Raw genomic sequence first — 12630 nt, 5'->3', positions numbered from 1 at the left:
CTTTAAGAGGTTTGCTTAACGTTAACAGCAACAGCTCTCCCACCCTAATCGTGCATTGTTCTCTCAGGTACCAGAGCAATTGCAATGCATTTCCAGGCATTCCTGTTGGATGGACTGATGAGGTGGAACGAGGACCGTGCGCAGGCAGCAGTGGAGGGAAAGAACAGGAAGCCCCTGCTCTCCTACAGTGGCCACCTGCAGCACATCCCTCATGTCACTCCTATGAGCGCCCCCGTCTTCCAGCTCAACGGCACCTCTGTCAGGGGAACCTGCTGACGCACCCAGGTCTGGGCCATCCAGTCCCACCGCCCCTGAAGACGGAAGCTCTCCTGAGGCCTGTAGAGAAATGCTATTTCTTATGCAGGTGACCAACCTATTGCTAATAAAGGGCTACAACTTAAAGTAAAGCCTGTGGGGTCCCCTACAGGATAGCTCCCGCATTACACTAACTGCCAAAAACTAGCGCACACACATAATCTCCTTTGTAGCTGAACATTGTGTGCCCGAAGAGGATTCTACGATGACGGACAGACAACTGAGCCAATGGCGGAAGACTACAGACTACACCCCAGCTGAACCAATCCAAAGATCCGATCTTCCAGAATCGACCTACTTTCTGTTCTATATATAAGTGGTGTACTGATTGTAACGGTCTCTTTGCCTGCAGTTCCGTACGAACTAGCGGAGGAGCCGTAATTACGCTGTTCTAGATATCTTCACTCTGAATAAACTGTCGCTTGTCATACAATTTACCACCTTGTCTGAATCGATCCTTGACCGACTCGCCCGTCTACATATCTAATTTCTAACAGGCCCGAGTTTACTCTGGGCACCTTACTCATCCAAGCTGCTCAACTGCCCCCAGCCATAAGAAGTTAACAACGTCTAGCGACTTTTAGGACATCCAATAGCTACTTTCCTTACTGAGGAGTTGGCAACACTGCTGGGCCGCCTGTGAGTGCATTGGGCCGATGGCAGCACCCACTGCTCGTTGAGAAGAGTAAGAACGATACGTGCTTTCAGGTCAGAGTCTCCGATAACACCAGAAAAAGTCGCTAGATTTGTCGCTAGTCACTTTTTTGAAAATGTGTCGCTAGAGGGATCTGAACACTCACTAAATATAGTGACAAAGTCGCTAAGTTGGAAACACTGTGGCCCAGTCCTTGCACAGCAGTCCCTCCCAGCTGCAGTCAGAGCAGGAGATGTTCACCCCTCCACGTCCAGACTGCAAATTAATCGCGCATGCGGGAATCCGCCGCTGGCTTATCCCGCCCTGGCTTACATTCAGGGCAGGATGTAAATGTAAAATGTCCTTTGTCTAAAATAAATCACTGCACAAAAATAAAACACTGCTTTTGACTCATACAGCCTCCAGTCACTTCCTCACCTTGTCCACTGTGTGTGTGTGCACATACATAAGCTAAACATCTAGCTGCCTAGCTCATATCTCAGTCTAAACTGTACACAAAAATACAGAAAGGAGTGGGAATCAAACCCTGAATTCAAAAGCTGGTTGAAGCCGTTAATTGGAGATGATACACGGGCATATTGCCTGTATTGTAAGGCTGATTTCTACGCCAAACATAGCGATGTAAAAAAACACATGGCAACTCAAAAACCTACTCAAAAGGCAAAAAGCCTTATAACAGTTCCACCCAAAACAAGCTGCCATTTCTGGTTTAAAAAAAGGCTGAGGCCACCATCAGCTATCGCTGAACATTGTTCCAAGCTGGCATGTGATCACATTGGAGAAGCATGTATAGCTGCTTTCTCAGACTCCACTGCTGCTACCCACTTCAATGCACAGAAATTAATAATGGTGTTCTAGCACCATACTTTCTGAAAAAGTTGGTTGCAGATGTGGGTGACCAGATGTGGGTGACCAGCGTTTCAGCCTCCTATACTCCATGTACAGTGATCCTCAAAACATATTGTATCTGTCTTTTTTGAAGTCAGTGCTGGGTGAGGTACAGCAGTGCTGGGTGAGCAGTGCTGGGTGACAGCAGTGCTGGGTGAGGTACAGTGCTGGGTGAGTGTAGTGCTGGGTGAGGTACAGTTGGCCATCAAGGCTTTTGAGGGAGAGCAAGTAGATCCTCTTAAGCAACTTGACAGCTTGGTTAGCCTGATCAAGTCTGTGAGCAGCAGGGTGCTGAATCCACTGGCAAATGTAGATTCTGACCATAGAGCACATTATTTGCACATTATTTGGGGCGGCAGGGTAGTCTAGTGGTTAGAGCGTTACCGAAAAGTTGCAAGTTCAAATCTGTCGTTCTGCCCCTGAACAAGGCAGTTAACCCACTGTTCCTAGGCCGTCATTGAAAATAAGAATTTGTTCTTAACTGACTTGCCTAGTTAAATAAAGGTCAAAAAAATAATTTAAAAAATAGCCACTTTTCTCAACTGTGATCCCCTTGCTTTTATGGCTTATAGGTATTCTATGCTAGTCCTAAATCCAGACAAAGTCCATACATATGTGATTGTTAAAAGGGTCTAAATTGAGGGGAAACTAACATATTTGTTCCTGGAAGAGTGAGATGTCAGGAATAGGGTCACAATAAATATGCTAGAACCGATAGAAACAAGGATGTATTTCCCAGAAACGAAGTGTAAATCATAGGTAATTCACATTATCGTGGTGCAATGATACGTGGTCCATTCTACGGACTGAGAATAAAAACGCTTTGCAGAACACATACATTTAGAGTGTATATATTGTTGCTTTGGCAATACTGACAATGTTTTTCATGCTGATACAGCAGCTTCAATTTGAAAAATAATTATTTGAGAAGAGAGAAAGAAAGGAGATGGAGAAAAGAGGGAAAGAGAGAGAATGGAGGGATGAAGAGAAAAGAGAAGAGCGAGAAATGAGAAAAACCAGGGGAGAAGAGAAAAGGAGGGAGAAAGGAGAGATGAAAAAGAAAGAAGGAAAGAAAAAGGAGAAATAGAAAGGATAGAAGTGAGTAAAGAGTAAGAGAAAACAGAGGAGAAAAAAGAGAAAAGAGATGGATGAGAAAAGGAGAGAAATAAGAGGAAAGAGAAGAGCGAGGAAATAGAGAAAGAAAAAGGAGAGAAATTGAGAGAGAAAGAGAGAAAAGAGAGAAAAGAGAGAAGTTGGAAGAGAGAAAAGAGAGAAGTTGGAAGAATGCATTGTAAAATGTGTTTACAATTCTCTTTTGCAACCTCTGGTCTCATCTCCCCATCGTGCACGTGTTAAAGGCACTGTACAGTCCTGTACCTTTCTGCGTTGTGTTCTGGTGAGGTGTAGTTGGAAGACAAGTCTCTGGACACAATTCTGCCGGTTCTCTCTCTTTTAGTGACTGCATGGAATGGATACAAATACAAGACAAAGGTTGGTGCTGCTGTCTGGACTCCCAAACACAACTATATTAGCCTCTCTTCATCACGCTCTGAGCTAACTCACGTCAACAACTAAAAATGCATTGTACAACATGTACATGTTCATTTTTTTCAAAAGACTCATTTCATTTTATAAATGTTATACAGAAATAATTAGCTAATAAATGCTAAATATTTCTTAGTGTACTATTGTACCATAATACCTGAGGTATACTAATGAGGCAACAACGCCTTTTTTGACATGTCCAGACAAGTAACAAAATGAACAACAGCTAACTAATTAGCACATTAAACATTACATATCAAATAGTCACATTTCACAACATACCTGCATGGAATGGATACAAATACAAAGCCAAGCTTGATGCTGCCGTCTGGACTGCCATACACAACTATATTAGCCTGATAAAAGACAAAAGAGTGCTGAATTCCTGTCAGAAAACTCACGCTGTCTGCACCTGAGAGACCCGCAAAGGTAACGGTGGCTGGGCAAACCTTGCAAAGTTGCAGTCAAACATTATCCCCATTCACACTAATATATATTCCTAAAAACTGTAGCGCAACACTAAATCAATGACGATATAATTTTCGGTTGTCTTTTTTTGGACATTTGCTTACATGTGCATTAAAAAGAGTGGAGCGTACATAACACATACCTCTACTCATCAGGCTCTGAGCAAACCGAGGAGTAAAAGCATGGCTCCCGTTGATGACCTCACAGCATTAACACCATGTAGAAAATAAACACAATACAATAGTTCACTCTTAAAAGTAGTGTAACACATCTCAAAATAACCATAAAACAATCAATTATAATAAATATCAGGGATTTTCGGTGAAATACATCAAGTAAATATTTATTTATTTTAATTTCACCTTTATTTAACCAGGTAGTAGGCAAGTTGAGAAGAAGTTCTCATTTACAATTGCGACCTGGCCAAGATAAACGCATGTTATACCTGTAATGCATACGTAGCATTTGCTTCGGCACAGGTGTTGTTTTTTCTGGAGTGTAATTATTACCAGTGGCCGCTAGAGTGGGAGCAAAAATACTGACTAAATTCTATTGGAGTAAAACAGCATGACCACGCCCACTAATGTTGGTTAATTAAGATTTTGCCGCCATTGTCCATTTGCAAGTGTCTGGTGAATGTAAAGAGTGGACAGATCGAGAGCGTGGATCTGCCGAACATAGGAAGTCATTCACTGAACCGCAGAATTTCTTCATTTCTAAACTTAATTAGAATTCCAGGTAAATTCACTGTTATTGGTTCACTTTGTGTGCAAATTAAAACTGTTGAGCAACATTACAGCTAGCTAGCATTGTAATGTAGGCTTACTGTTACTGCACGATTTGTATAGTCAGATGCTAATGTGAGCATCTAGCAAGAGCTAATTAGCTAGCTACAGTAACATTAAGTTATACCACTTTTAGTGGTTTATGGACAGTATGTACGCCCGGTGGATCGGTGCATCACCTGTTTTACATTTTCAACAGAGCGGTATTAGCTGTTATCAGTAGCTAGCGGACTTTAATGACTACTGCCAGCAGGTTAGTCAGTGCAACCTGTGTTTTACTCTGAAAAGTGAGCTGCTAGCAGACAGTTAGCGGCTGTTGGTCTGTGCTACATGTGTGTTTCACTCAAGTTTAGCTCTTAGACAGTGTTTAGCTGCAGTTTGGTTGGTGCAACACATGCATTTTATCTGAACAGAGCTGATGTACACAGTGTTTCCAACATAGCGACTTAGTAGCTATATTTAGCGAGTATTCAGACCCCTCTAGCGACACATTTTTTAAAAATCGACTAGCGACAAATCTAGCTACTTTTTCTGGTATTATTGGAGACTGACGTGAAAGCACGTATTGTTCTTACTCTTCTCAACGAGCAGCGGGTGCTGCCGTGGGCCTCACCCCATCCCAAAGCACTCACAGACGGCCCAGTCCTCGCGCTGCAGGAGCTGTTCACCCCTCCATGTCCAGACTGTAAATGAATCGTGCATGGGCTGATCCCAGGGCTGATCCCGCCCTGGCACTTTCATTCAGGGCGGGATGTGAATGTAAAGTGTTCGTTGTCTAAAATAAATCACTGCATTTGACTCACACAGCCTCGGTCACTCACTCACCTTGTCCACTGTGTGTGTGCCTCTCTGTGACATAAACTAAACTTCTAGCTGGCTAGCTCATCATATCTCAGTCTAAACTGTACACTCAAATACAGAAAGGAGTGGGAATCAAACCCTGAATTCAAAAGCTGGTTGAAGCCGTTGGTGTTCAAATACTGGAGAGTTGAGACCAAATCACGGACGCTGGACAGAGTGGATTTCAGTTGTAACAAAAGACAGTTTTAATGAGTCAAAGATATCTTGTCCTGTTTTAGCAGGGGTAAGTAAGATGACTTGAGTCAGGCGGTTTGGCTTGGCGCTGTATAATATATGAGCTATGTGTATGAATGTTTACATATATATATATATATATATATGACAAATCCCCCTCTTCATGTCTACTAGACGTGAAAACTATAGCAGAAAGGTGGTGGTTCTATTCGTGGGTATACATACGGTGGTGCTTCTAACCTTGTCTGGTGTGCATGGTGGGTCTGTAGGTGTAGTCCTACGTTTGGTGCGTGTGAGATTGAAGGGAGTGGTGTGTTATGATTGGTGTTTATATATTGGAGAGTTGAGACCAAATCACGGACGCTGGACAGAGTGGATTTCAGTTGTAACAAAAGGCAGTTTTAATGAGTCAAAGATATCTTGTCCTGCAGTTATACGTGCACGGATCTAGTTCATATAACTCGGCAAGGAGTCAGGTGAAAAAGAGGCCTTATACAAAGGTTACATTCATTTTTATACATAGAATAAAGTAGGTAGAGTCTTGTCGTTTTTGTCTTCTGATTGGTCCCAAAAAGTTGGAGGCGGACCTGCTCTAATCCAGAGCATGAGCCCCATTGGTACAGAACAGAGTCTTGTTCTCTGAGCCCCCGACCAGTAGAGGGGGGAGATGTGTTTATACTAGGAGATGTTTGTGTCAGGGGTTCGTGAGGTAGAGGGGCAGTTTTTATGGCTGGGTGCATGTGTTCATGCAATGGAATGTCTTTGTTTCCTGGGGTCGGGAGACAACCAAGCTGAGGGGATGGTTTTAGGGGGGTAGTTTTATTGCTGGCTGTGTGAGCTAGTTCCTGCTTTAGCAAGGGTACGTAAGATGACTTGAGTCAGGCGGTTTAGCTTAGCGCTGTATACTATATGAGTTATGTGTATGAATATTTATATAACAAATCCCCCTCTTCACGTCTATTAGACGTGAAAACTATAGTGCAATGGTGGTGGTTGCATTCGTGGGTATACATAAGGTGGTGCCTCTAACCTTGTCTGGTGTGCATGGTGGGTCTGTAGGTGTAGTGCTACGTTTGGTGCGTGTGAGATTGAAGGGAGTGGTGCTAGGAATGTTATCAGGGATATGGGTTGGGGTGAGAAGGGTTGATGCTTTAGTATGTGTTTGTTGTTCTATTAACCATGTGAGAGTGCCTAAGGACACCCCAAAGATCAGTAGGAATATCACAAACAAAGGGCCAGATATCCCCAGCCTCACCCAGGGAGGGAGAAATGTCCCTCTAACTGGGCGAGGTTCCTTTTTCAGGGAGGCGGAGTTTGATGCCGCATCACCTGAGGAAGGAGTGTCTTCATTTGGAATCGAATTTAGGCCGCTCAAATCAGCTCTGACTTCGGTCAGTGTTTTGGAAGGAGTTGGGGCTAGGGTGCAATGTGTAAGGTGGTGCCAAGGTGCGCCTAATTTACCTTTGACCTGGACTGAGTGTGAAGTAACCTCCTTCACTTCGTACGGTCCAGTCCACCTGGGTTCCAGCCACTTTCTCGTGTGGACTTTAACCCTACCCAGTCACCAACCTTTACCTTCAGTGGTGGCGTGTCCCCCGGCAGCTCCCCTTCCTGGACCTTGTGAACCTGGGTAGAGAGTGCTGCAGAGAGAACCGTCAGTTTTTTCACATAATCAGACATTACACTTTGTTGTACATCAAGGGCGGGCATATGACCTCCCTCCCTTGGTGGACCAGGCATGACTCTTCCAGACACTTTTGCTATCTTAGCTTTCAAAATCTGATTTAGCGTTCCAACAGACCTTGGGACCGGGGGGTGGTACACAGAACCAAATCTGTGTGTTATGCCAAATCTTTCTTCCACCTGTCTCAGGTGTTTGTTATTGAAATGTGAGCCATTTGTCAAATTTGATTTTTTTCTTTGGATGCCATACCTGGGTATTAGTTTGGTTTGTTAGCCATTTAATGACTGACTCGGCATCCTTCCTTGCTGTTGGTATTGCCTCTACCCATTTGGAGAACCTATCTATCATAACTAGGAGATAGTGTTTATCTTTAGAATACATTGTCGGGGCCCATGTCGGTGTAATCTATACTAATGTCCTGAAAACATGCATTAGGTACTGGGTATTAGCCCCTCGGTGTTTGATATGATTTCTTTGGGTTGTGGCTGCCACCTATGTTGCATTTGTCACAAAATAAGTCAGTCATACCTAATCATATGAGGGTGCCACCAGATGTGCGAGACCTTTTGAAGGGTCTTTAGTTTGCCTTTGTGTGTGGGGCCATGTGCTTCTCGTAAAAGTTCTGGGTCCATCAATGTGGACTGCTCCATGGGCATAGGCTGAGTCTGTATAGTTATTCACAGTCTTTCCTTTTCCTCTGATGAGGGCCTGCGTCAATCCGATGATTTCAGCTAATTGAGCAGGTACTGGTTGAGGGATGATGCTTGATTGCAGGGTGACATCACGAGGTGAGCTGTTTTTTCAATAGCTTTTGCTACTGCAGCAACGTATCTGGAGCATGTTGTCTGTCCTACCTCAATGTGGTCAAGTTTGGAAGAGTAGTACATCAAGACCCTTCTCTCCCCCTCTTGTTTCTGGAATAGGACGGATGAGGTGAATCCTTCCTTTTCAGAAACATCCAAATGGAACTTGTTCTTGTAGTCAGGTGCAGTCAGAGCTCCTGCCGCTGATAGCTCTGTTTTCAGGAGTGCTATGGCTGTTGATGCTCCAGCCGTCCAGGCCAGGGGTGCATGGAGGTTCCTTGGTCGTAGGATGACCAGTGCTGCCACCCCCTCTGGGCCTCACACAATAGTACAACACCTGATAGGTGGGGTGAGGTGCATCATGTCTTCGTCCCAGTCTGCAGTGTAGGGGCAGCCATCAGTGCCTCAGCTTGGGGAGTCTTGTATGGGTGCAGAGTGTAGATGTGAGGGGTGGTAGGCCCTGTGGGTAGGCATTTTAGCCAGTATACTTCTTGGGTTTCAGACAGCGTGGGCGTCGGCTGGAGTGGCATCATCATAATTCTTGCTGGGCGATCAGGTGTTGGTGGATACTTCCACTCCACTTTCAGTAGTATTTGAGGGAACTTGATAGTAGAATAGGTGCATCCTGTGTCTACCAGGAACTGATGGGGACACCCTCAACTTCACACATCATAGTTGGTTCAGTGTGCTGTTGAAAATGTTGTCTCCCTTCTCCTGCCATGGGTGGTGGGCATCTTTATGGCCAGGGCATGGTGTTCCCTGCCATTCCCTGGAACTGCGGTTGGTTGTATCCTCCCTGCTGCTGTTGCATGTGAGTAGGTCCGGGGTGGTTGTATGCAGGTGCTGACTGCTGTGGGGAACTGGGTCCTGGTTGATGGTGTTGCAGAGGTGGGTTTCCCCCCCACTTCCCCTTCCTCTCCATTGCTGTTGCTGCGGGGAGAGTGGTTTCCTGCAATCTCTGGCAAAGTGACCGGGAATTCCGCAGTTATAACACTGGTAGTTTCCCCCTCTGTGTTGTCCAGTGTAGGGACCCCGTTGAGCCCATACTGGCTGTTGTTGTTGCAGGATATACTGCTGTGGGGGAGGGTATTGGAGTGGTTGGGCCCCCCTAGTGGCAGTGAGTGAGGCTGCCTGCTGTTGGATCATCTGAGAGACAGTCTGGGCCACTATTTGGGAGATGTCTGTTTTGGTGCCTGACTCCTTCGTTTCTTCCGCCACCATCTGTTTCTTAGGTTTTTCTCCTTGTTGTGCTTCCTTCAATTGGAGTTTCAGGAGTTGTACCTGGAGGGACTGCACCTGGCTCTCAGCACCCCCTCTTTCCTTGTTGTGTTGGGATACATGGTGGTGCACATGCGTATTGAATTGGGTCAGAGGAAGTGCAATCAACCCCACTGTTCCTCTGAGTTTGGTTTTAACATCTCCAGGACACCCGTTCACCACCATTTCCTTCCACATGCTGAGTGTGGTATCAGTGTGATCGAATGGTTCTTCGTGGACCGATCTCCATGTGGTCTTAGCCCTGTCCAGGTATGCTGCAGGTTGCTCACCTGGGTTGATTGTAAAGGAGGATAAGGTGGCATGGTTTCTTTCTGTAGGGTATGCTCTCCGTAGAACTTCCCATAATCTGGTACGGAAGTGGTCTATGGGCAGTGTTGGGGCCCGCCATCCAAGGTCAGCTGCTGTCATGAGGGCCTCCATGGTTCCGTGGTCGGTGGCTCTTGCTAGAAGTGCTTTCATGTCTCCTAGGCAGAGTTGCAGGCCTGAAGTAAGTGTCTGCAGTTGAAGTAGCCACGCTGAAGCTCCTCCATGTAGGCTAGGCATCTGTTCCATCAGTGTTGTTAAATCAGTCATTTTCCAGGGCTGGTACTCCAAAGTGTGTGCATCACCTGGTGTCGGTCGCAGGGGTACTGTCCTGCCATCTCCTGCTCTCGCTCTCTTCTATCAGCGATTCTGGAGGACCGACGGAGTGTTTCGGACCCTATTGACTCAGTGACTTCGGTTACTGTTCCTCTCATTATGCCTTCTGCACAGTATGCTCCCTCTCTGTTGTTATCTTGGTTAGCTATAAGCTCCCTGAGTTCCTTAGCTCGAGCTATTGATGATTTCAGCAGGTCCTGCATCTTAGTCACGTTTGGAGCTCCCATCGGAGCTGGGGTGAGCACCATGTCAATTTCTTCTTCGTTTTCGATATCCATGTTCTGATGACAGTCCTCCCTATCCGTCTGATAGAAGTGGTTTGAATCTAATCTTGTTTGTAGGTGTCCTCTGGTTTCAGAGGTGAGCGAGTTCACAGAGGAGCATTGCGGCCTCCGTTCCTGGGGGAGGCCTCCTGCGCCTGGAGTCCCAGTTTCGAGCTGTTCACATACAATATGGCCACCCGTTATCCCCAGTGTCATTTCCCCTTTTAACTCCCCTTGGTCTATTCTCAGAACTGGAGCCTGTATTGTGGGAGGTGCCCTGGGCAGGAATGGGTTGTGTGACGGGCTCCGGTGATTTTGTCCCTTTGAGTATGGCGGGGGAGAAACGGCCTCAGGGGGAGCCGTGGGCAAGTTCTCAGGCGGAGCTATAACATCCCCCGACAACGCAGAAGCCACGCACATCATATCTGGTTTGTTTTTGGGCTGCATCCTCCTACACACTTCTATAGCCCATGTTCCTACATTCAATTCTGCTTCTGCCAGCTTTCTCTCTCTCGTGCCTACTTTTTTGAACATGTGTATCTTGTTTCTCTCCGTCTCACTCGCTTTTGCATGCTCTACTGCGTCCTCTAGTTCTTTTTGCATATCTTGGAGTTTCCCCCATGTAGGGGTCCTCCGCTAAAGTAACCTGCTTGTGTCCATTTTAGCCTTAATCCTTTCCACACTTTCTCCACTTTCCGATACTGTTCTTTACCTCCCGCTCTGTCAATCATACTCTGATCTAAATATTCATTGAATTTGAGTTTTGGGCGTGGTGGCTGCAGACATTTTATCTAATTCGTCAGATAATGTGTATAATGCGTTATCTAGGTTTTAGTCAGTCCTTTGTGTGGTTTATTTCTATCTTTGTATACTCAGCCCGTCTCTGTTCGATATCTGGGATGTACTGTAGTGCTAGCTCAGAGTTCTCTCGCCCCCACCCTCGCACAGAAAGATCTTATCAGTAATGTGGTTTCAGTTACGTGTGTGCCTCTCCGGCATGTAATTCGAATCTGTTCAGCGATTTGTTTAGGTATTTTCTTAGAAATGATTGAGCAATCCCCTCTTGGGACAATATGTTTAGCAAATTCAAGCGGTTCTATACCATTTGTCAGAATTATTCTAGTACGTTAGGAAATAGAAAAATAGAAGAATTTAAAAAACTTTTTTTTTTTTTTAGCGAATCATTTAAATACTTTCTGTAAATAATTCAGTAACTTCCTTTATGAACTTATATCAGTAAATTCAAGCGATTCTATAACAATTGTCAGAACAATTTTAAACTTTAGGCAATATCAACAGCAATGAAAAAAGCGAAAATCAGTGTTCGAGGCCACCGGCTGTCAATCAAGGTTGAACGGCGATTTGGCTACTAAAGTAGCTTTGTCTATCAGCACGTGTGCATAATAGTCCAGGTACGTATCTCAAACATTTCTCTCAATTTAATTTCCCCGGTCTCAAAATCATGGAACGTCAACTCTGGTTATATCATGTTATTGTTTGATGTGCAATGGTCAATCATTCGATCTCTGTCTCAAGCTTACATATCCTATATCTACTCGACTACACCTCTTACATAACCTGTTAAATAGTAGACAGCTTTTTTATAGGGCATTTTTCATGCAGATTCATTCAATCCAACCACACCTCAACAAGACCTATTCGTTATCAATAGGACATTTTACATGCAGATTCGGTTCATCTATCACCACATTCATTCGTATGAAATTCTCATTGAATTTCCAACATCCATAATCGTGTCCTTTACATGTTAAAACACAGCCTCTAATTAACGTCACCTCTATACACAACCTAATATATATATAATTAGGACAGTTTTCTATGCAGATTTCGGAACAAATAGGGTCCCGAAGGAAATTAACACATTGGTCAATCACAATTCACACATTCCTATTAAAATAACTCAGTATAGGCCAATTATTAAAAATAAAAAAATCTTTTTTTTTTTTTTTTTTTTTTTTTACAAAACAAGATATCTTTAATCAATGCCTTAGGTTCTTATGTAAAAATAATTTGGCAACGATTCATACTCACGCCCAGTACTTTCTGATCAAAATTTGGTTTTGGCTATAATACAATATGCAGATTTCGATTTAACAGGCTTTGCGTACCTCATTTAGTAGAGCGCTCTGATCAGATTTCCTGAGGCAAGATGAATGGCTGATTTTCTCCTGGTTTAGGTCACTCTTCCGTCTGATTCGAACCGGATGATTTGTCTCGCCTCTCAGACCAATTTATCATAGATCGAATTTAG

General features: G+C 44.5%; 1 long non-coding RNA gene across 1 annotated transcript; it reads right to left on the bottom strand.

Moving 5' to 3' along the window:
• Nucleotides 1-6238: 6238 nt before the first annotated feature.
• LOC121845301 lies at nucleotides 6239-12553 on the bottom strand. Its single transcript, XR_006082503.1, has 2 exons — nucleotides 12488-12553; nucleotides 6239-7331 (listed from the first exon to the last, which is right to left on the bottom strand). It is a non-coding gene; the product is annotated as an uncharacterized LOC121845301 (long non-coding RNA).
• Nucleotides 12554-12630: the final 77 nt, after the last annotated feature.

Source organism: Oncorhynchus tshawytscha, unplaced genomic scaffold (assembly GCF_018296145.1).
Source record: "Oncorhynchus tshawytscha isolate Ot180627B unplaced genomic scaffold, Otsh_v2.0 Un_contig_2916_pilon_pilon, whole genome shotgun sequence".
NCBI lineage: Eukaryota > Metazoa > Chordata > Actinopteri > Salmoniformes > Salmonidae > Oncorhynchus > Oncorhynchus tshawytscha.
Note: the sequence above shows the minus strand (reverse complement) of the source record. Positions and strands in the feature narration are given on the sequence as shown.